The 23,957-nt window shown below is 43.9% G+C and overlaps 1 long non-coding RNA gene across 1 annotated transcript; it reads right to left on the bottom strand.

Annotated features, from left to right (window-relative positions):
* Positions 1-19,566: 19,566 nt before the first annotated feature.
* On the bottom strand, positions 19,567-23,308 carry LOC138915316 (uncharacterized). The gene is made up of 2 exons (XR_011421120.1): positions 23,181-23,308; positions 19,567-19,848 (listed from the first exon to the last, which is right to left on the bottom strand). It is a non-coding gene; the product is annotated as an uncharacterized lncRNA (long non-coding RNA).
* Positions 23,309-23,957: the final 649 nt, after the last annotated feature.

Below are 23,957 nucleotides of genomic sequence, written 5' to 3'. Positions count from 1 at the left end.
TTCTAGACTTCTGAAAATATTGATTTTGACCATTTTGACCAGTCTTCTCTTTTTTTTTTTTTTTTTGGATTTTCAGAAATCCTTTCTCCAACATTTCCCTGTGACTACTTATTTATAAATCAATTACATTAAATTAAAGTGCATGAGAAATTTAGCTCCTTGTCCATGCCCAGTAGGCACATTTTAACTTCTCAATAACAATATAGGACTAATAATGACTGTATTGGGTAGGGCAGACAAATGTTCACATCCTTACAGAAAGTTCTCTTGAACAGGATCTAGAATCAGGGTAGAATTCCAGACACCCTTGTGCATCCCTTGCGCCCTTCTAGCTCTGTCCCCACAGTAACCACACTGGGGGACCGTCTGTGTAACTTCTCACCATTGATGTGGAGACTGGACAGAGTTGCCATCTGTGAGGAATTCCTGTGACTGACGCAGAATGGTACCCAGCTACAGAGCCTTACCCTGGACAAGATCAGTATCTTTGTGGATGGGAAGGCTTCCTGGTCACTGGGGCAGGAGTAGGTTTCCCACTTCTAAACCTGACGTTGTTCCTGGGAATCTGGAGGACTGGAGTGGGGAGAGCATAGAAACTTCTCAGGCTAGTGGGAGGTGGCATAGGCCCCCAGGCTTTACCCACCGTTGAGGGAGAGAAAAGGAGACCCAGTGGAATATAAGAAGCCTTCTCCTAGACAGCTCTGTGAGCTCAGGCTAGTCACCTCCCCTCTCTGGACTCTGTTTCCTTATCTCTGCACTGAAAGCCACTTGGCCAGTTGGTCAGTGAGGGCCTCTAGCTGTGTGTGACCCAGCATTGACAAGTGTGGCAGGGTGGACCTGTTTCCACATCCATAGGCTATACAAAAATAGGAAAGAGCCTGATTTGGCCCACAGGCTGTAGTTTGCCAAGTCCTGCTCTAGATCAGCACCATGAACTCGAGCTTTCTGCAATGATGGAAATGTTCTATATCTGTGCTGTCCAGTGCATAACTACCTGTGGCTATCGAGTACTTGAAGTTACATTATTGTGACTAGGATTTATGATTACAGATTTCTAATGGTACTGAGGTACCAGATTTTTAATTTTACTTAATTAAAATTAATTTTAACTTAAAAAGGCACTTGTTGTAACTCCACTTTGGACGACACATTGGCTGGAGAGAGGTTGCACAAGTACAGGGACCTGAAACCCTCCCCCCATGCACAACAGGTGCTGTGTGTCCAAACCCTCCTGGAGTTTATGTTGTAGTTGGTAACAACAATGATAGGTGATTGAAAATTATAAATTAGGTGATGCGAACCAATCCATGATTGGGAGTGGTAATCTGAGAAGGCTTCTTGGAGGAAATTACAAGAGAATCCTTAAAAATTAGTATAAAACAACTCAGTAAAGGAGAAGAGGATGAATATTTTTCTGGGCAGAGGAGAAAGCTTTTGAGTGAGAATTTAAAAATTTAGAGAGATCCCATGGGCCTGCCAGTTATGATGACCCATTGTCCCCACGACCATCATGAGATGGCCAGGCCCAATTTCAGTTCTCCATGCCCAGAGGTATAAGTTTGATTTAATTTGTTACTCTCTTGTCGTGCGATAATGGCCTTGAATATGTAGCAAAATTCCCTGATTTTTCAGAGGTGCAAAATGGGGTTGAAACCTCACGATGTGTACTTGACTTTAGTATTTCAATGAAAATATCCATTTTCATTGAAGCAAGGGTGGCAAGTGTTAATAATTTACACATTGGAAGAAATATTGTTTTAATTGGCTAAAATATACATTGTTAAATCTAGGCGATGGATGTTCCTGATATTGTTCTACTTTTCTGTGTTTGAAAAGTTTTACTTAAAAAAGTAAAACACACATGCATTCTCCATTCCATTCACTTCCAGGGTATTCTCCCAACAGAAATGGTGCCTTGACTGAGAGTTCTAGTCAACCTCAAGGAAGCCCCAGCCCAGGGTGGGGAGGGAATATCTTGATGCTCTGACCCATAAACGATAACCATGCAAACGGGGTCTTGGGTGATGATGAAAGTTGGCCGACCCATGTCAAGGAGTGTTGCAACACAGTGAGGGGACAGCAGCAGCCCTGGGGGAATTACAGGAGGTTCCTCACACCAGGAATTGTCTGCCCAAATTCCCCCTTCTAGACCATTGTTCTCATTTGATTGGCAGGATTCATGGTGCTCATCACACGCCGGACCTGCTGTCTCCTGGTAAGCAAGGAAGTGTTGTTTGTCTTCTTACTGTTGGGTTGTAAGAACTCTTTATATTTATAAATACATGTGCTTTGCTAGGGATATGTTTTGTTTTCTCCCATTGACCACTTGGTATGCAGAGCTCCTTTAGAGCTTAAATTAATAGTGAAATTATCTACCTGACTCTTAGTGACTCACTCCCACATCCCAGATATTTCCATCAACCCAAATGGTCATGTGCAAAAATAAATAACTCAGAAAACATATCCACCCCCCACCAATTCCTGATTTCCAGTTTTTACTCAAATGCTCATACAATAGATACTCTTTCCTCAAGATTGGAAGTGATGCCAGATCACCACATCCTCACCTTCATTTCTCTTCTCCTCTTCATTCTCCTCTCCTATCATCCCAGGATTCCATGGGCTATGATCTCAATAATTCCCTTGGAATGATCCAAACTTTCTTACTGCTCATATCTGTCTTGTAAAACCCAGAAGATCCTGGTTATCTGCCATGCCTTACCTGCTGCTGGTCTTATGTTAACTGCTAAGAAAAGCACATAACATATGTTGGTACCACTATATATCCAATATCACCTACCTCGACTGGGAATTATCCATAAAGCCTGGAAATTTTACTTTCTTTTTATGTGTCAGTAATTTACTCCTTGATTTTCCACACAGCCTGTTTTTAATATTCCCCACTTTCCTTATTCCTTCATACATATTCAAAGTCACTTAACTTTCCTCATATTTCACAGAGAAATTGCTGTGTATAACTCCTTCTCTGTAGTGGTGAACCATTGAGAAAAGGTCATCTATTTTATGTGTCTCTGTCCCACCACCTCCTCAGATCCCCCACACTCCATCTGCCCTCACTATTCTATGGGTGATTCCCTTGGTAAGGCCATAATGACTCCTTTCTTACTAGACCCAAGAGAAACTTTTCATTATTCATCCTACGTGATGCTTAAATGGAAATCTTTTAAGTGTTTTGCAACAACTTAGAGATGTGAATCTTATGCTACAACTGTGAACGTTATAATATCTCAATACATAGAATATACATCTGAAAAGATTCAAGTTACAAATGGAGATTATGCTACAGATGGAAGGTGCAAACTGGATTTGTGGAAGCACGAATAATATCATGGTTACAATGGGTTAAAATATACTATTAAAATTAGGTTCAGCTGTTTGTTTTTATTTTCTTAAATGTGGCCACTAGAAAGTTTTGATTTTATGTTATGGAGTGTTAATGCTACTATTGGACAGCACCGGTGAAGGAATGAATGAAAATAAAGCACAGAGAAAGTGGTTAGGGGGGCCGGCCCGGTGGTGCAGCGGTTAAGTTCACACGTTCCGCTTCTTGGCAGCCCGGGGTTCACCGGTTCGGAACCCGGGTGTGGACTTGGCACCGATCTGCAAAAGCGATGCTGTGGTAGGCATTCCACATATAAAGTAGAGGAAGATGGCCATGGATGTTAGCTCAGGGCCACTCTTCCTCAGTGAAAAGAGGAGGATTGGCAGTAGTTAGCTCAGGGCTAATCTTCCTCAAAAAAATGTGGTTAGGGAACATTTTCCCCAAGAAAAGGAGTATACGCTGGCCCACACTGCAAGAGGCAGTAAACACTCTCATTCACACACACACACAAAATGAAACAAATGTCATCCTAGAGTCCCACCACTACTTCTCAAGTGGCATGAAGTTGCACTCCTACATAGTCCTAAATGTACTAATCTCAAGAAAGTAATCAGAAATCAAGATAATTTACCAATTAGGAAGATCTAAAACCAGAGTCTAAGGGTCAAAAATTTCTTTGTGAATTTTCCATCAATGGCTTCTGTTATTAATTCAATATGCTAGGGAGACTCTTTCAAGGAGAGTTGTTTTAAAACTCACTTTTTCTTTACTATGTAAATGTATACAAGATATGCAAAGAATAATTGAATTACACCTGCCAATCAATGAAAAGGAGATGATAGAATACAAACATCACTACTATAAATCACTACTGGATTAGCGAATTGGTCAGGGAACAGATGACATTGGATTAATTTGGACCTCATTAGGATGATTCTGATTTTATGAACCATCATATTGCAGGTATTATGCTAGGACCTATGAAATAGCCATCCCCCCCACACAATTTAACTATCAAGGCCCACCAGCAGGACCGGTCCTTGTTGACAACTCTCCTGACTCCACCCCTCTGACAACACCTGGAGAGTTTTACACAAATCCCACCCTGTCACTGCATGCTTCTACCTGCCACAGGCCAGGGAAACATTTCTAGAAGGCTCATGCTCTGTGCATGCCCAGGTCTGGGGATGACACTTCTCCTTAGTGTGAAGAAAAGGATAAGAGTGCAGACCCTGTGAGCTGCAGCAATTAGGACAAGGACTGGGGTTGGTGACAGAGAGAAGAGAACCTTTAGAGGGTATCATCACTACGGTCCAAGAAGCCCCAGTGATTCCTGGATAGACTCAAAGAAGACGCTTAAGGACAGAACACATAGGTTTGGGTGTGATTCTGCTTGGGAATGCCTGTAGGATGACATATGTGACAGTGGTAAAACATTCAACAGTGTTGTTCATTCTTTTATTCATTGTATGTCATGGAGTGCTTTCTACATACATCCGGGCACTAGCCTCACCCTCTGGAGCTTATGAACAGGGTCAGAAGATTTTTTAAATTTTATTTATAATGCATAGATACAGTGCTTATGTTATGCTAGGTGTTCCAAGCATTTTACAGACATTAACTCCTATAATACTCGGCATGATTTTACAAAGTGGGTACGCTTATCATTATTGCCAACTGACAGATGAAGAAACTGAGGCACTAATGACATAGTAATTTGCCCAATACACATATCTAGTAAGTGACTGCGCTGAAATTTGAGCATGAGATGTTTGCTCCATTTTCTATGCTCCTAATAATGATATTTGCTCTCCAAAGACTTCACACATTGAAAAGATTTGATCAACTTATCCATTTTCTTGGTATATTCAATAGCCTAGTTTATCTGTTTGAAAAATATAATAGCTGCATAGAAACTATTGCACATACACACCCAAATTACTTCTAACAATATCCCCTGTCCTTGAAAATTAATGCAGAGAACACTTCAAAACTTTTCTTGCCCAGGCTGGGCGGGCTCTGAGGAAATCCCAGTGTTAATCTAATAAGCCAAGGGCAGGCTAGGAGTTGGGTCTCAGGGGAAAGGTGACTTCAGAAGTTACCACTCAATTACAAAATAGATGGGTAGGTCTCAGCAGTAACTGAATTCAGGATCTGGTGGAGTTTCAACCTGGCGCTCGTTTTCTGGCTTGGGTTTAGGGGCTGGTGCTGCATTACAGGGAGAGGGGATGGATCACTGTGTTCTTGGGGAAACCAGACCCATGAAAAAGAAGAAATGATGGTTTTCTTTCACAATGGACTTGTAGTGAGAAAACTTGGGCCTGGAAGAGATAATTGTGTGCTCAGTGTGACCAGAAGGAATTGCACCTGCTTCCGCCAAAGCAGACAGCCCTTCCACATGAACACATCTTATCTAAATAAGACCAAGAAGGAGGAAATAATTTAATGCTCTTCTGGATGTGAGATGTGTGATGGTAGAGATCTGCCTAGAAGGTTCCAAAAAGCCTCACTGAGGTGACATTCGCTGTGACCAGAATGACAAGGGTAAGCCAGCCCTGCCTTTGCTGGGAAGAGTTAGTGTGTCAGGGAGAAGGCTCCACTGGTGAAGAAACTCACATGAAGAAGTGAGTTTAACCAGAGGAGGTCAGAAAGGCAGCAGTGTGGCTGGAGGGATCCTGAGAGGAGAGAGCAGGGGAGAAAGGAGGATGGCAGGGCCAGATCCCGGGACCTGGTAGACTATTTCCTTTTCCTCTTTGACAACATTGCTCTAAAATCTTGCACCTATAAAGCACAAATATTTAATATCTTATAACATCTGTGTCCCAGGCTTCAGGCATGGCTTAGCTGGGTGCCTCTGCCTCAAGGTCTCTCTGAAGTAGGGGCACCAGTTACTATTGAGGCTCAACTGGGGGAGAATTTGATCCCAAGCTCAACACTCGCATGAGTGTTGTCAGAATTCATTTGGACTGACAGTCTGAGTTCCTATCCTTCTGTTGGCTGGGCGCTCCCTCAGGTCTCTCCTATGGAGCCTCTACATAGGGCAACTGAAAACATGGGCATTTGCTTTTCCATTTGCAGAGATAGACAGAGAGAGAGAGAGAGATGGAAACAGAGAGAAGGAAAGAGGGAGGGAACTCAAGAAAGCGAGTAAGAAGGAAGTGACAGAGTTGAAAACTTGGACATCGTGGCCAGCCCCATGGCTGAGTGATTAACTTCACACACTCCATTTTGGGCCCAGGGTTTTACCAGTTTGGATCCTGGGCACAGACATGGCACCACCCATCAAACCATGCTGAGGCAGCATCCCACATAGCAGAACCAGAATGACCTACAACTACAATATACAACTATGTACCAGGAGACTTTTGGAGAATGAGCAAAAAAAAAAAAAAAAGGATTGGCAACAGATGTTAGCTCAGGTGCCAATCTGAAGAAAACAAAAACTTGGACATGATCCCATCACCTTGGCTGTATTAAGTTGTTCAGAAGCCAGTAACTAACCACATCATAGTTACACGAGGGTATGCACACCAGGAGGCAGGGAGTATTGGGAGCCATTGTGGAGGCTGCCCAACACATAGGCCAACATGAGGCACTTGGGTCCATAAAACAGGGGACTCTGGAAGGTTTAATGCCAGTGGATGATATTAGGTGAATATCTGAATTTCATCTAATTTCAACACTTTAAAGATGCAGGCCTGAATATGAGGCCTGGAGAGGCAGTGAATTTCCCAAGATCACACAGCTGAAACCCAGGCCAGCTTTGAGAGATAGTCTGTGGTATATCCCATGCTTACTTGTAATTATTTCATCTGTAAGTTTGTGCATCAGACACATGTGATGCTAGCCCACAGGTGTTGTAGATGTGATCTCATATATACCTAACCATGTGCCTAGGTAGTAGTTTTGAGCATCATCACCATTGTGCAGGTTGGGAGAGTGGGGAAGCCCTGAGAGGCACAATGGCTTTTCCAGGACACAGAACTGGTAGAAAAAAGGAGGTCTAAATTCAGTTCTGCCTCCTCAAAGCTGGAGCCCTGGCTTCATCCCCAAGGAGCTGAGGGCAGGGTTGTGATGGATATTTGTGTACAGTTATGGAGATGACATGGGCAAGGAGGATGAGCAGTCAAAAGCCCATAAGGCTCAATGCCTAAGCACAATGCCTTGGGAACATAACACAATCTCTGCCTGTTTAGCACTCAGCAGAGTGCTGTCCATTTGAGCATTCAGCACAGTGGCTGGTGAGCACTCAGCATAACGCCTGCATGTTGAGCACTCAGCACTGTGTCTTCCTGTGACAAATAGAAATGGCAATCAATAGGATATATTGGAGTATATGAGGAAGCCATTTGGTGTAAACCTAATTTGGCCTGACTTTGTTTTTTTCCAAAAGGGCCTGACTGTGGCTGTTGAGCATGCATTGTATATCTGCTTTAAAACATTTACTATGGCAAGAACAAATGGCCTTAAGATAAAGGTACAACTTCCCCCCACGTTGGCATTTCCTTAAGGATAAGGCTAGGAACTGATTGCTGTGCTCACCTTTGACCACCCAGCTCACCTGTGACCACCCAGCTCAAGACAGCAGGCCTGCTACCCTGCTGTGTTCACCGAGACAGCAGACCTACCTGCTGTTTCCATCCATCACCGTGCCGACAGAGCAGTCTCACGACTATTGTTAAAAGGACATTTCAATTCTATGTGAAACATCCTGTTTAGGGGTAGATAACCACTCTGTGCACCCCACTTCTTTGGTGCCCTTTCTTCCTTTGGGAAGAAAGGCCCTGGGCCATGGTCCTCACATTTTAGCTCAGAATGAACTCACCCAAATTTTCATTTATAGATTGGTTATGGATTATTTTCGTTGACACCTGTGAGAACTCAACACCGTGCATGGTGCTCACTCAGCCTAGTGCCATCCTGGTGAGCACTCAGCACAATGCCTGCATGGTGAGCTCTCAGCACAGTGCCTGGTGAACATTCACAAAGCTCATGCCAGGTGAGTGATAAACACAGTGTCTGCCTGGTGAGCATTCAACACAGTGACAGCCAGGTGAGTACTCAGCATAGTGCCTACATTGTGAGCACTCAGCAGAGAGGCTGGTGAGCAGTCAGCACAGTTCCTATCTGGTGAGGACTCATCATTGCCTGTCAGGTGAGCACTCAGGACAGTACCTGGTCAGCACTCAGCAGACTACCTGCCTGTGCAGCACTCAGCAAAGTGCTTGGAGAGCACTCAACACGGTGCTTCATGAATGCTCAGCACTTCTCCTATTTGCATTCCTAGCCCTGGCACCCCCATTCCAAGGTCTCTTTCTCTGAGGCCACCAACAGAGTTCTTCCTCACGCACCTCTGCTACACATTTCCTATGAGGGGAAGAGGGAAAGATTTAAAGACACTTTTTCCCTCTCTGACTCAGTACCCCACACTTCTCCACTCTTATCTCATCCCTCCTAGCCCCCAGCATCCAGAGAAAAAAAAATTGAACCCTTTTGTCTGGGGCTCTCCAAACAGTGGATGACCCACATATCTGTGCTGATCCACATGACCCTCAACCAGTGAGCCATTCCATGGGAGAAAATTAAATAGGAGGAGACTAAAATTCCAGTTCTAGTTTCTTGCTTATACCATCACAGTAAGTGGTTAAAGGCTTAACTCCTTCATTTTGAGTTTGTTATTTTAACCAGTCACTCTGACACCTGGCAGTTCAGCTGTCTCTCTCTCAGCCCAGCTGATATCCTGACACTAGCTTTATATAATTGTGTTACAAGATTCAGGAGGATAAAAGACAAGTTTAAATGCTCTGGTGGAAGGGCTGGCCCCGTGGCAGAGTGGTTAAGTTCATGCGCTCCACTGCAGGCAGCCCAGTGTTTCGCTGGTTTGTAATCCTGGGTGCAGACATGGCACTGCTCATCAAACCACACTGAGGCAGCATTCCACATGCCACAACTGGAAGGACCTACACTGAAGTACATACAACTATGTACCGAGAGGCTTTGGGGAGAAAAAGGAAAAAAATAAAATCTTTAAAATAAATTCTGGTGGAGAAGTGGAACATATCTTTAAAAAAGACAAAGTAAATTTGGAGAAATGAAAATAAAAATTCTAAAACTGACAAGTAAAATAATATTAAGAAGTCAATTGATGTGTTTGAAAGTACACATCTTAGAGACAGCTAAGGAAAAATTAAGAAGCAGGATAGATTGTTGGAAAGAAATCCAGAATAAAGTCTAAAGAGGCAAAATTTTGAAGAAGAGAGAGAGAGAGTCCATGAGAATGAAATAGAAATAATTCTAAAATGCATTCAGCTATTACCACAGGTTAAAGGGACAAATGGGCAGCAGCAATATTGAACTGAAAATGACTAAGCATTTTTAAACTGATGAATGACTACTCCATAGAGACAGTAAGCTCAGTGGATCAGAAGCACAATAAAAAACAAATTCCACATCTACAGTGATTATAATAAAATCACAAAAAAGAGAGGAATGAAAAGACAAAGAGAAAACCTGAAATCAGTCAGGAGGGGGCAAAAACAAGAAGAGGAGGAAATGAGGAAAGAGAGAAAGAATAAATTCAACTGATATCTTATTTTTCAACAGCAAAAATGGGAGCTGGATCACAGTGGGAAAAAATAGCTTTAATGTGCTGAAACAATACAATGACAAACCCAAGAACTGTAAACAAAACGATAATATCTTTTGAAAAAACTAGAAAACAAAAACATTTCTAGAAAAACAAACACTGAAATTTATCATTAACGTATTGTGGGAGAGCAGAATTTGCTAACCCAAAATGTGTATTTTTGGCTTGATTATTTTTAAGAACAAAAGACCAAGAAGATCCTTTGACTTTCCCCCTAACTTCCTAAAGGAATTTAAGAGAGAAGGCCTGTTCCAGGAAGGAGCTCTCACTATAGATAACTATAGAGTAATATGCATTAGGTGTGGTAGACAGGGAGGAGCCTAGCAAGGCCCATTTGATCAAAACCCTCCTCATGTCCCACTGCCTCTGCCAAACATGGCAAACATTTCTTGACCAAACATTTGCTTTTCCTTCTCTTATTGAATTGCCTCCCTCCCCTTTGAAGTCTCAAAGCACTACCCACAAAACCCTCATTTGTCTTTAGCTGTAGTATTTAAGGTATTGAAGGTATTGAAGGTGGTGGCTCCAGCCATTTTGGGGAATTACTCAGTTTTCCTGGGCTTCTCCCATGCATACATGTTCTTAACTTTCTTTGATTTTCTCCTGTTATTCTTTCTCATGTCAATTTAATTCTTAGACCAGCAAAGAAGAACCAAGAAGGAAGAGGAAAATTTCTTGCTTCCCTAAAATATCAAATTAAAGGATAATAGTGAAGGATATTTTTTGAGAGAAAGGGAGAAAATCTCAGGATTGAGAAGTAGGAACAACTTAGGAAGAGCAAAATTAATAAATATGTGGGTAGCTCCAAATAAATAATCTATAAAACAATGATAATATGTGATAGGCTTCAAATATATATTTTCATATATTACATTTATAGTTTTATAGTTATATGATAAATTCAGCACACAACAATAATAATCTAGAAGTCAGAAAGAGGTAAATGGGATTCTTGCACTCTCTGGGAAGAAGGTATACATACTAATTAATGTTAGACCTTGATAAACTAGGGTAGCCACTAAGGTAGTAGGAAAAATATTTACTCCTCTGAGAAGAAAGAGCACACAGGAACAAGAAGGGAGTATTACTAGAGATGTGGTGGAGGAGCAGGAGCAGGAGGAGGGAGAGATAGGGGGAGAGAATCCAGGAGAGAAGGGGTGTCTGGAAATCCAGAGGAAAGTGTTTCAAGAAGGAGGGAGTGTTCAGTTGTATAATCTGTGTCAAATGCTGCTGAAAGGTTGAGTGAGATGAAAGCAAAAACTTTAGCTTGAATTTAGCAAAATGGAAATCATTGGTGACCTGGAAAAAGCCATTTCAGTGAAGTGGTGTGGAGAAAACTCCTGAATTGGTTCAGGAGAGAACCTGAGGAGAGGCAGCTTGAATGGAGCAGAGAAACAGAATGGGAAATGGAGAGGAATCTGGGGTCAAAGGAGGTCTGCCTGTTTAACACACATTAGGGCATGTTTGTACATGGATGTTGGCAAGGAATCATCCCAGATACAGGACTACAGCACTCTGAGATGCAGCCTGAAAGGACTTCCCAGCCCAACTTTACTCAAAGTTACCACTTTAGGTCAAGATGGTGGCATAGGCAGACTCTGAACTCACCTCCTCCCGTGGACACAACAAATCTACAACTACCCTTGGAAAAATTACCCCTAAGAGAACACTTGAAACTGGATAAAAAGAACCCCCACAAAAAGGGACAGGGCTGACTGAGGTGGAAGAGGCAGAAGTTCCTTTCTGGAGAGAAAAAGACCACCTTCTAGCAGAGATGCTTCATGGCCAGCTGGGAGCAGCCTTAAGCCTAGCCTCCCCAGGCACCTGCAGCAAGAGCAACACGAACAGAAGGGCACATATAGCACACAGAGGGGACACTCCTGGAACATTTGGAACTGGTGATGAGAGGGAAGCAAACTGCTGGACCTCATAAGGCATCTCTTACATAAGCCCACCTCTCCAAGATCAGGAGATGTAGCTGGCATACATGATACATAGATATAAGCACAGAGAAAGAGGCAAAATGAGGAGATAAAGGAATACATTCCAAGTAACGAAACACGATAAAACCCCAGAAAAAGAACTAAATGAAACAGAAATAAACTATCTACCTGACAAAGAGTTCAAACAAAGAGTCATAAGGGTGCTCGTTGATCTTGGGAGAAGAACTCAGTGAGAACATCAACGAAGAATTGGAAAATATAAAAAAGGATCAATCAAAAATGAAGAATGCAATACCACAAATGAAACCTTCACTAGAGGGACTCAATAGCAGAGTAGATACAGAAGAATGGATCAGCAAGATGGATGAAAGACTAGAGGAAATCAAACAAGCTGAACAGATAGAAAAAAATTTTAAAAGAGTGAGGGCAGTCTAAGGGACCTCTGGGACAACATCTAGCATACTAATATCTGTGTTATAGGTGTCCCAGGAGGAGAAGAGAGACAAAGGGGCAGAAAATCTATTTGAAGAAATCATAGCTGAAAACTTTCCTAACCTAAGGAAGGAAACAGACATCCAAGTACAGGAAGCACAGAGAGCACCAAATAAGAGAAACCCAAGGAGGCCCACATCAAGACACATTATAATTGAAAGGTCAAGAATTAAAGATGAGAGAGAATCCTAAAAGCCACAAGAGAAGGGCAACAAGTTACATACAGAGGAAACCCCATAATGCTATCTGCTGACTTCTCAGCAGAAACTTTTCAGGCTAGAAGGGAGCGGCAAAATATATTTAAACTGCTGAAAGGAAAAAAACCTACAGCCAAGAATACTCTACCCAGCAAGCTTATCACTCAGAATGGAAGGAGAGATATTTTCCCAGACAAGCAAAAACTAAGGGAGTTTATCAACAAGAAACTAGCTTTACAAGAAATGCTAAAGGGACTTGCTTAAGTGGAAAAGATAAGACCACAAATAGGAACAAGAAAATTAATTTTTAAAAAAGCAATAAAATCAGTGGTAAAGGCAAATGTACAATAAATGTAGCAGCTGATATAAAGGTCAAAAGACAAAGTATCTCTTTCCATGATAAGAGGGTAATGGATACACATGCAGAAAAGAAGTGGTTAGATATGATATCAAAAACAGAAAATATGGGATGAGGAGAGTAAAAGACTAGAGCTTTTAGGGCCAGCCCAGTGGTGCAGTGGTTAAGTTCACATGTTCTGCTTCAGTGGCCCTGGGTTTACCAGTTCAGATCCCAGGTGTGGACCCATGCACCACTTGTCAAGCCATGTTGTGGCAGGTATCTCACATACAAAGTAGAGGAAGTGGGCATGGATGTTAGCTCAGGGCCAGTCTTCCTCAGAAAAAGAGAGGAGGATTGGCAGCAGATGTTAGCTCAGGGCTAATCTTCCTCACACACACACACAAAAGAGTAGAGCTTTCAGCAAGAGGTCAAATTAAAGAGACCAGCAACTCAATATTGATCATGATACATGTAGGCTATAATATATGAACCTCGTGATGATGACAAACCAGAGACCTATAATACACGAATAATTAATAGAAAGGAACCCAAATATAATACTAAAGAAAACCATCGAACTATAAGGGAAGAGAGCAAGAGAAGAAAGGAACTGAGAAGAATTACTAAAATACCCAGAAAAAAAGCAACGAAATGGCAATAAGTACCTTCTTATCAATAGCTACTTTAAATGTCAATGGACTAAATGCTCCAATCGAAAGGCATAGGGTGGCTCATTGGATAGAAAAGTCAGTGGATACAGAGGAAATTATTAATAAATGCTATTTTGTATCAAGAAAGAAAAAGTACCAGCTCTAAGAGAGAACACGAACACCTTCCCCGTTGGCTCTTTCAAGAACGCGCTTAAGATAAAAGCAGTGCCCATGCCCACAAGTTCCTTTAGCTCATTATCAGAGCACTGCACACTATTTGTTGACCTTCACTGGAAGAATGGCTGCAGTGGACTTGCCGGGATGAGCTCTCTTACATATGTAGGGGGATCAGAATAAAAGTCTTAGTTGCAAAACAATATATTCTCCTGGTAAGAAAATAAATTCTTCATCATAGTAAATGTGGTGGCCACAAGAACATACCAGCTACAGGGAGCAGAACTGACCAATGGTCCCAGCTGCTGCTCTGAAATCCATCACTTCTTTGTGCTGAGGCCACGCCTCCCACAAGCTCTTCCCAGCCCATTACTGAGCTCAGCAGGGATAGCTTGGCTGCCCTCTTCCTGAAAGATGTGAGCTGCAGGATTCCTCTATTGGTTGACTTTGGTTCAAGGTTGTCCCCTCTTGCCAAACTTTCCTTTCCTCAAGTCAGACCTCCATCACAGTCTGACAGCCCTGCCAGCTTCTCTAACTTCTACCACAATTTCTCTCTGAAATGTTTCCCTGCCAAAATCCTTGTCATCTCTTGGAGGATCCAGATTTTCGTTAAGCAAAACAAGAAAATACTCAGTTTTCAAAAAATTTTTGCATCTATAATAACATCTATTCCTTATAAATATCCAATACATTACACAAAAGGGAAATTGTAACCCCCACACTTTGGATGAGGAAACGAGTTAAGTGATTTAGCCAAGGTCAATTACCTTATTTTTTTTCAGTAGCTTCTCCATTTCCTAGTCTTCCATGATCAGTGTCCAGAAAAGAACTTTGAGTCTGCTTTCCGTTTTGATTATTATTTCCCTACTATGGACAACAATAACACCTATAGTTTACTAAGCAGGCACTGTGTAAGCACTTTGCATATATTCAATTTTTCATTTAATCCTCACAACAACTCAGGGAGGTAGATACATCCCCCTTTATATATATGTGAGGAAATAGCTCCCAGGAATCAAGTGACCTGTTCAGGTCACACACCTACTAAGCAGAAGGCCTAGGACCAGCCCCTGACTCTAAATCTGGTGCCATTAGCATTTATCATAACACGTCATATCTGTCAGCATTTTACTAAGCACACGTACATTCATTAGGAAGTGGGATGGGCACCCACCAGCAACTCCACCTGCAGAGGTCTGGAGATGACAAGAGCCAGGGAAAGGAGGAGGTGGTGATAGGAGGTGACAAGGTACAGGCAAAGGTGAAGATGAGTAACCTTCTCCCAACTGCTCCATCTCAGGTTGCAGAAGAGTTGCTCATGGCCACCTGTACTCCAAGGGGTCTTATTTCAAAGTAAGTATGCGGGGACGTAAGCTTTTATTTAAGAGGTTGCAGCAATTATTTTCGCAAATAATTCTCATAAAAATGTTAGGAGATGGGACCCAGCTCCCGCCCACCTGCCAGCCATGGAATGGGGAAGAAAGTATTAGACACTCAAGCTTCTCCATGGTCCAATCCTTAGCCTCCTCTCCAGCTTCAACTCCCTCATACTCTGTTTTACTTGATGCTTCAATACAGCAGCATCCTTACCGTGCTGTCACATATCACTGTACATTCAGTCATGAAGTTCACTGTCTAGTTCACCCTTACTTCCCTTCCCTTGGCGAACTCTTACTCATTTCTCCACATCTCAGCTCAGCCACCATATACTTCAGGAAGTCTTGCTCAACAACCGAATTGAGAACTCCCAGAGGATGCCTCCTCTGTGTTCCCCTATCCTACCCTCAGTGCTTACCTCGCCTCAACATTTCCCTTATTACGTGAGATTATCTCACACTAGAGATACAAGCAATATTATCTCCTTAAAACCTCACTCATACCACATCACTCTGGCCCATAAAGTGCTTCAAGAGGCATCCTATGGAAGGTAAGAGAAGATACAGGCCCCATGCTCCGACCTTTAAGGCCCTAAATGGCCTGGTCCCTGACCTTCTCTCCAAACTCCTCCTTTGTCCTTTCTTACTGTCATGCCACTGTCTGTTTTCAGATCCATGACCCTGCCAAACCCTCTCATGCCTTAAAACATATTTCCTCAGCTCTTAGCACAGTTGTTCCTTTTTATTCTCCAGGGCTTTGCTTGAAAGTTGCCTTCTTACAGGCACCTTCCATCTCCACCTCTAGAACTGTCATCCTTTCCGACTGTTCCCTATTTCTTTTCTTCACTGCAACCACAGAATTTTATAATTAAGATATTTATTGATTTATTCATTTATTGTTTTCTTGTTATTTAAATCTCTAATTTAGTGGAAAACACACCCTCAACTCTTCATGCTACTGGAAAGTGCAATCCAGACTTTTTACTCTGTATCCTTCCAGGGTGTTTGGTGCACTGTTACATCCTCAAATGGGCCAAGTAAATGAATGAGCAAGCAAAGTTCAGGAATGACATAAAAAGAGAGGGAATTACAAAATAGCAGAGATTTAAAGAAATTAAATATTAGTGTTAGTTTCCATAATAACTTGCATTGAGGGAACTCTGAGTGCTTTAAAAATACTAATTTACACTCTGTTCACAGGAAGAACTCATTATCTCTAACTTACGAGCAAAGAAAGTCAGCCAAATGAAGCGACTTTTCCAAAAGGAATATAATGCATTAAATAGGGAGCTTGGTCTAAACTCTGAATAGCTTTATTTTATACCCTGTCTTGTTCCCAAAGGATTTTAGATGGCTTTGAAAGACACAGACAGTTACACAATTTAGAGTGTTCACAAAAACAAAACAAGCCAGTTGCTCAGGAGAAGCACGATTATTCCTGGTACAAGGTCTGAAAGAAACTTCTTTCTTGGGTCCACACAAAGGGCAGAAAACCACATCCTCAATCACATCCTCCAGGCAAGGAAGCAGTGGGGCTCACGGGGTTGTTTGCGGCACTCCTCAGTGTGGGCCGATGGGGCGGGGCCAAGGCTCAGATCCACAGAGCAATTCTCCAAGGAACCAGATCAAGACATCCCAGGTGTGCAATTCTCTGATGGCCTGTCTTAATCCAAAAAGAACATCTGGAGATTCTGGAGGAATCATTTAACAGCACACTCTTCATATGCTGGGCTCTGTGAATTTTACTTTTCACCCATAAACTTCTAATATGTACTACCTAACAGTGAAATTGAAAGTGACAAGCATCTGCAACACGGTCAATGTTGTGTAACCATGAAGATTTCCATCTGATTTATCAGTCAGATGACCTGGGGAAGGGTATATTAGCTAAGGTGTAGGTTAAGCTGTTCTAACAAAGAGACCCCAAAATACAGTGACCTAGATAAAACCACACTAACATTTTGGGAAAAAACACTGGGAACTTCTGGTCCTGTTGCCTGTGTTAACTAGGCCAAGAGGCCCATGGTGGGTAAGGAGGTCCTGTGGACCCACTGAGTGGGGCCTCAGAGAAGGGGCTTAGGGGGTCACTTACTGGGCTTCTGCGTTTCCTGTCTATAGTGCAGGAATTAGAGCTGTCCGCTGTGATGTTTCCTCCTTTTAATACTATGGCTGGGGCTGTTCTTCTATGAGGCATGACCAAAGTGTAGACCCCTCAGCCTGGAGTTCTCCACTGTGAGGGTTCCAGCAGCCCGACCAGATGGAGGGGATGGAGGAAAGGTGGCTTTGAAAATGCAAGTTCCACCTACTCGGTCCCAGTATTTCCATTTTAGCCACTGAACTTTTATCAGCCAGGGAGCTTTTGCTGGGTTTCAAGCTGCCTCAGGAGCCCTCAGGAGCTGGCCTCAGGCGCCATTAATTAAACCCGCTTTAGCCCGGCAGCATGGCTGCAGGGTCAGAGTGTGGAGGACGCCGGGAGGAAGGGGAGGGTCGTGAAGGAGGAAGGGGAGGGCCGTGAAGGAGTGCAGAGCGTGGTGGGCGTGGGGAGGGGCGTGGGGAGGGGCGTGAGGGGAGGGGCTTGAAGGAGCCCAGAGCGTGATATGCGTGGCGACAGGCATGATGGAGGAAAGGGTGGATACATCGGTGCTTTCCTAAGAGCTGTAAGCAGGAGTGACTGCGACTCCCTTCAGCCCTCAGGCCTGGAGCAGGCCAGCGGGCCTGCTGCTGCAATTTGCGCTTGCCCTGATCTTTGGGGTGGGGCTTTCAGCCTGGGTGAGGCATGAAGGGGGCGTTCCTGACGCCACAGGCGTCCAAGTCTCATGGCAGGCACCACTGTCACGCTCAGACTTCTCAGGCTTCGTCTCAGGCTCGCCTGCTGTCTCTATGGGGCTGCTGTGGACTCTTCAGGTGGGTCGGACTCACTTTGGGGGGGTCAGAGCTGGGGTGGGGTGAGCACAGCTCAGCAGGCAGGGGATGAGGGGCAGGGTGGGGGATGGGGTGGAGGGTTCTGTGGCCATTTGGGGTCTCCTGGAGTGACCATATACAATTGAGAGGCTTCTGTTACCTGTTATCAGATGCATAGGACTAAACTAAATGATAACAGATGCTTGGAGGTCCCAGAGAAAATTGACAATGGAAACCTCACTGTAGGTGGGGCAGGCTAGGGCATCCTTCTGTATAAAAGTATCAGGGAACGTTGGGTTGTGTTTCTGGACCATCTGTCCTTCTACCTTGTAGTGAACACAGGGAATGTGTACAGATAAGAGACAGAGGCTGTACCTGCCGATCCGTGTTCTCTAAATCTGTTCCATTCTGCAGAATGGTCAGAATGGCTTCATTCAAATAACATACTTATTATTTATGTGTATTGAGTGTTTGATGCAAAAGAACTGCTTTGTAAATTAGCTCATTGGATCGGTCAACATTTGCAAGAGGTTGTTAAACCATTTCACAAAGGAGAAAGGTAAGGTTCCTATAGGGGAAATGTTTACACATAATCACAGTTATATGTCACAGGCAATTGATATTGCCTGCTATGTGATGAGTCTGTGATTCACTTTAAATTGGTGAGGAGAGTCTAGTTATGTATTCTTAAGTTGACAACCAATAAACTGTATTAAACGCGCCAGTCTGTAAATGAGATTTACCATATTTTTGGGAAATGTCCAGTTTATTTCACATTGCACATCACGTGATAATGAAGCTAGTATGTATTAAGGCTGTGCACAGACTGTATATACGTTTGTGGTTATGCAAGAATAACACATGCCAGATCAGCACAGGGAAGCGTTTGGCTAGAACCCCAAAGAGGACTTGAGCTTTCTATACCTACAGCCTCATTTCCCCAACTCTATCATGTCAACTGTCTGCCCCTGGACTCTGGTAGAGTTGTCCCTGTCTGAACAAGAATGTCCACAATGTTTTAGGAATCAGCGACCTTCATGGATGTGGTTCTGGGCTTCACCCAGGAAGAATAGGCCTTGGTGGGCGCATCCTGGCAAAAGCTACACAGAGATGTGATGCTGGAGAACATCATTCATCTTCTCTCTGTTGTTGAGTCTGTCAATAAGGATTTATTTACTCAACAAGCATCCAGAGAAGTTTCCACATATCATGCTCCCCTCAGCTCTCATTTTTACTCTTTCATAACACAACTACGAGAAGGTAATTCTGTTTATTGATTTAATGACATGTAGTTTGCCCCTTCACTAGAATATAGTCTTCTTGACCACAATTTTATGTCTTTGTTGCTGCTCTATTGCCAGCACCCAGAACAGTGCTGAAAACTCAATGGATTTTATTTAATAACTGAAAAATAAGATTAAACAGTTCCTAAGTAATTATTCTGTTCTAAGCAGTAAGCCCAAAGTTTGAGGCCACAGTAGAAAAAACCACCAGGCAACATAAATTTAGGTTATTCTGGATTAACTAGAAACATTTAATTCCTCATTTGTTGAAAACACTGGGAATCTTTACTCTGTGAGCTTGCTCGTGCACATCCACGAGTTCCTCAATGCTTTTGGCTTGGTGTCACGGTGTTCCTCCTGCTCTGCTCAAGGACTTCCAAGGTTTTCTTCAATGCTCACTTAGTTGTTCATTGAGATCCTGTCCTTGACTTGAGGAATATGTATGGTTCTTAAAACACAGTTCAAAATTCAAGTGGCTTTTTCCCATGAACAGGGTGGCAGCTCTGCAAATAAGACACAATTTCCCATTGGAGCAAGGAGAGGAGTTGTGGAGGGAAGAAAGGGGGTTCCCACAAGGCCTGAGGCTGGCTAAGCTCTAGGCATGTGTGTTCACTATGAGGAGAAGCCTAGTCAGTGAGGGATCAGGACCTTGGTAATGCCAACTACAGATTTCCTTAAGTCCATGGTCTTTTCAGGAAAGTATGGGAATCCAGTGGGGGAAAAATTCTCAATGTTGTCATTATTCCTAGCATTTATCAATGTATTTTATTTATAGTTTATGTCTTCTTTGGATTGAAAATTTCACATTATGAACTTTGCCCTCATCCCTTCCCCTTGATTTCTTCTCTCATAACCTGACCAAAATCTTAGTTTTCTCTTCAATCTTGAAAACATTTTGTAATTGACAGTGCCCTAAAACATGTTTCTAGACACTAGTGCATTGCTCCATTTCACATTCTTACCCTGTGTAAGGGTCAATATTTGCCTTGCATGCTGTACAACACTTTGGTTCCCTAATGCCTCTTGAGAAATTTATTTTTTAATTGACTTTAGGCATGAGAAGTAACCTTTAAAACCAAGAAATGGTACCTATACCAGATATCTGCAGGAAGGATCCATCTAACTGCACAGTGATGGTAAGTTTCTTGGGTTGAACCCTGGTTCCCTACATTAGAGGCCTGGGAATGGGATGATTACTAGTAAAGCACAATAACGGGACTATAATTTGTGTTGGGAGTAAGTGCCATCACAGCAGAAAGTTTTGCATAATTTTAATTTAGGAAGGATATTGACCTGAGCTCAGAGCTATAACCTGAGTTCTTATAAAAGGACAATTGTATAAACATGGCTCAAATACCTAGTCTATGAAACACAATGAAGTTACAAAATTAACCAACTGTACAGTTGAGGTGTTATAAAGAGGAAATCTCTGGGCTGGTCCAGTGGCACAACAGTTAAGTTCACACGTTCCACTTCAGTGGCCCAGGCTTCACGAGTTTGGATCCCCAGTGCAGACATGGGACCACTTGGCAGGCCATTCTATGGCAGACTTCCCACATATAAAGTAGAGGAAGATGGACACACATGTTAGCTCAAGGCCAGTCTTCCTTAGCAAAAAGAGGATTGGCAGCAGATGTTAGCTCAGGGCTAATCTTCCTCAAAAAAAAAAAAAAAAGAAGAAGAAATCTCAATGCATGCAAGAGAATACCACACCGTGCATATGTAACTTACATGGGGAAGGTTTTTAACCAGGAACTATGACTGACTGATTAGCCTAGAATTCGTACATAGAGAGAAGAATGAATGAACGTCTGTGGGCAGTCTTTTAAGTGCCTCTTAGCTCCTCCAATAAGCAGGATTCTCACATTGGGGAAGAAAACATTGAACAGAACTAGTGTGAGATGTTTTCACTCACAGGTTCACAGTGACTTAACATATGTGAAGTCACGTGGGCCCAGGAGGCCCACCTCTATAAGCTGTTGGACCAATTGAGGCAGCAAAGCCATGAGGAAACACTGAACTTTCACCTGGAAAATACCCAAGATATTCTCCAGAACATGAAATACTGGTAGGCAGACCAGATTCAAAAAGACAGAAGGGGATGGCCTGACATCCATAATTAATGTCAGATGAAGCCTGCTTAGGAGCCCAGTTTTGTGCCCAGGAAGTTCAAGATGAAAATCTTGCCTCTACCTTTGGAGAATGTTGTGGACTTTCCTGCTCTGTTCTCAGCCAACTCAGGAGGTTCCAGGGAGAATTTTGATCTGAATAGCTTATGGAGGGAGGTTTCAAGGTCATGTAATTTAAACAAGTGCAGTCAAAGAGATGGTTGTAAGTGAGGAAAGCAGGGCTCCTGGAGTGGTGAGAGTCACTAGGACAGATGGGAGAGATGGGGGGCTGGGGAGGGTGTGGGTACACCAACGATGCACTCCTCGGGTCCCCAAGATGCCAGATGTCTGGGAAGCAGCTGCCTCCATGGCCTTTACCACTGCAGCCAACGCCAGTGCCGTTTCCCCAACCACCAAGAACACCACCACAGTAGGCTGGACAGGGAAGTAAGAAGTAGGTTCCAAGTTCACCACTGTGGTCTCAAATCTGGTCCTGGGTATGTTGGGATTGGGTCTGATAGGAGTCGTTGGGCAAGAGGAATTACCCTGAGGCAGGGGCCTGAAGATCCCTGACCTCCTCTCAAAGTGTCATTTGTTGTATTTGCCTCTGTTAAGCTGAGGTGGATCCCTGCCCCAGAGGTGACCAGAGTCAGCCCAATCCACATGCCACACCACAGGGGGCGCCACCCCACCCAATGCATCCCAGGAGGCTGTGGAACACCACCCCCGCTGCTGGTGCCCTTGCACCGGCTGCTGCCAAGTTCATCATCCTCCCTCGGGAGCCCGGCCAGGGCTGGGGGGGGCCCAACTGTGGAAGGGCTGAGACACAGTTTGGGCACACTAGCTGCATGGCAGCCTCCTGCTCCAACCAGGCTGATGACAACTGCCGGGGTACTTTCAGGTCTCAGGGCCCTTTTCCCCATCCTAGACCCCAGACAGAGACTCATCCCAGGAAGCTGGAATGGCTGGCCTCCTTCAGACAAAGCAGGCTCCTCCAGAGGAAACACCTCTCTCTGTGCCCTGCCACAGTGCACCCAGGGAGATGGCCAGGGGAAGGCCTGCCTTGGACCTTAGTCATGGATTTCTCTCAAGAGTGGAGCTCTGGGCAGCAGGAGGGCATGGCTTTAGTGACTCCAGAGTGAAGGGAGGTGCCTGCCCCTGAAGGGCAGGCCTGCCAATTTCCCCACTATTTCCACAGGGGGCGTGGCATGCCTAGTGTGGCCAAACTCCTTTGGCTAGCATTCTGAGCCCTGTTGACTTGTCAAACATTTACTGCTCCCTGTGTTGAAAAGTTCCTTCCTGATGCGAGGCCTTGTTCTGTCAAACAATAAAGGAGGCCCCGGATGATCAGCATGCAGGAGGGATAGCCTTGCCCTGCCCCCTGGCTCCTGATGGGCAAAGAGGGGCAGAAAGCTATTTTCAAAGGATGGGAGTGGGACCAGAGCAGAAGGGGAGAAGGGGATGTGAGACACAGTTGTAGAAGTTGGGAATCCCAGTTCACCAGCAGCTGCACCCGGCCACCACCAGTGGGCTCCCCCACAATTTCAGTGCCACAAGGACCTGTCCCTCAGCAAGCCCAAGGGCCTTTCTGAGGCCAGTTACCTTTGCTGTGCATGCGTAGATAGAAAGAAGGGTTTTCCCTCCATGGAGTGGGGTTTCCAGAGTGCTAACAGTCAATAAGACCCATGGGATTTGTCAGTCAATTGGGGAGGGGCGGGTGCACCCACCATCTTCTCTTCATTTCCCTGAGATCCTAGATCTGGTGAGAGTCACTTGAGGTTTCCATGAAATTAGTGGAGTTCTCACTGTGTTGTAGGGGATCTTGTTGAGGTAATGGCTGCCCTCTGTGATATCAGGTCTCGGTGAGGTCAGAGGGGGGTCTCTATAATGTCACTAGAGGTTTCTTGGAGGTCATGGGCGTTCTTTGTGTGTTCAGGGAGTTCTCTGTGAAATCAGGAGACCTCACTTTGAGGGAAGAGGGGTTCACTATGAGGTCAGTGGAGGTCTGTGGGTGGTCAGACAAGTCGCTGTGTGGGCATGGGATGTCTCTGTGTGGTCAAGCGGAGTGTCTAAAGTGTCAGGGGATGACTCTGTTAGGTCAGCTGAGATCTCTGTCTGTCAGTGAGGGCAGAAGGGGCCTCTATGAGGTCAGAGGTGGTCTCTGTGAGGTCACGGTGTTACCAAAATCAAAGTGGTTTGAATGCTTGTGAGTTAAGTTGGCATGAGCACACTAAAGCTATTTGGGGACATAAACCTTCGCTCGTTGGTTTGTCTTCCAGCCGTTGACTATTGGGGACAACTGAGAATGCTGTGTAGTATCTTCCCTCACTTCATCTGTAGTAAGTTCACAGAAGGTGTCAGTTCACACGAGGGCAGTGTGGAAATTAATGGTAACTAGAAAAGCTCTCCTGATGGAGGGGCCATTTTTGCAGCTGCAGCTGCCACGTTATGTCCTTCGAAGGGCTTTACCATAGATCCCAGCTACTTTATTGGGGACCTGTACC

The sequence above is a fragment of the Equus caballus genome, chromosome 8 (assembly GCF_041296265.1).
Source record: "Equus caballus isolate H_3958 breed thoroughbred chromosome 8, TB-T2T, whole genome shotgun sequence".
Lineage (NCBI taxonomy): Eukaryota > Metazoa > Chordata > Mammalia > Perissodactyla > Equidae > Equus > Equus caballus.
This window is presented reverse-complemented; position numbering and strand designations above follow the sequence as displayed.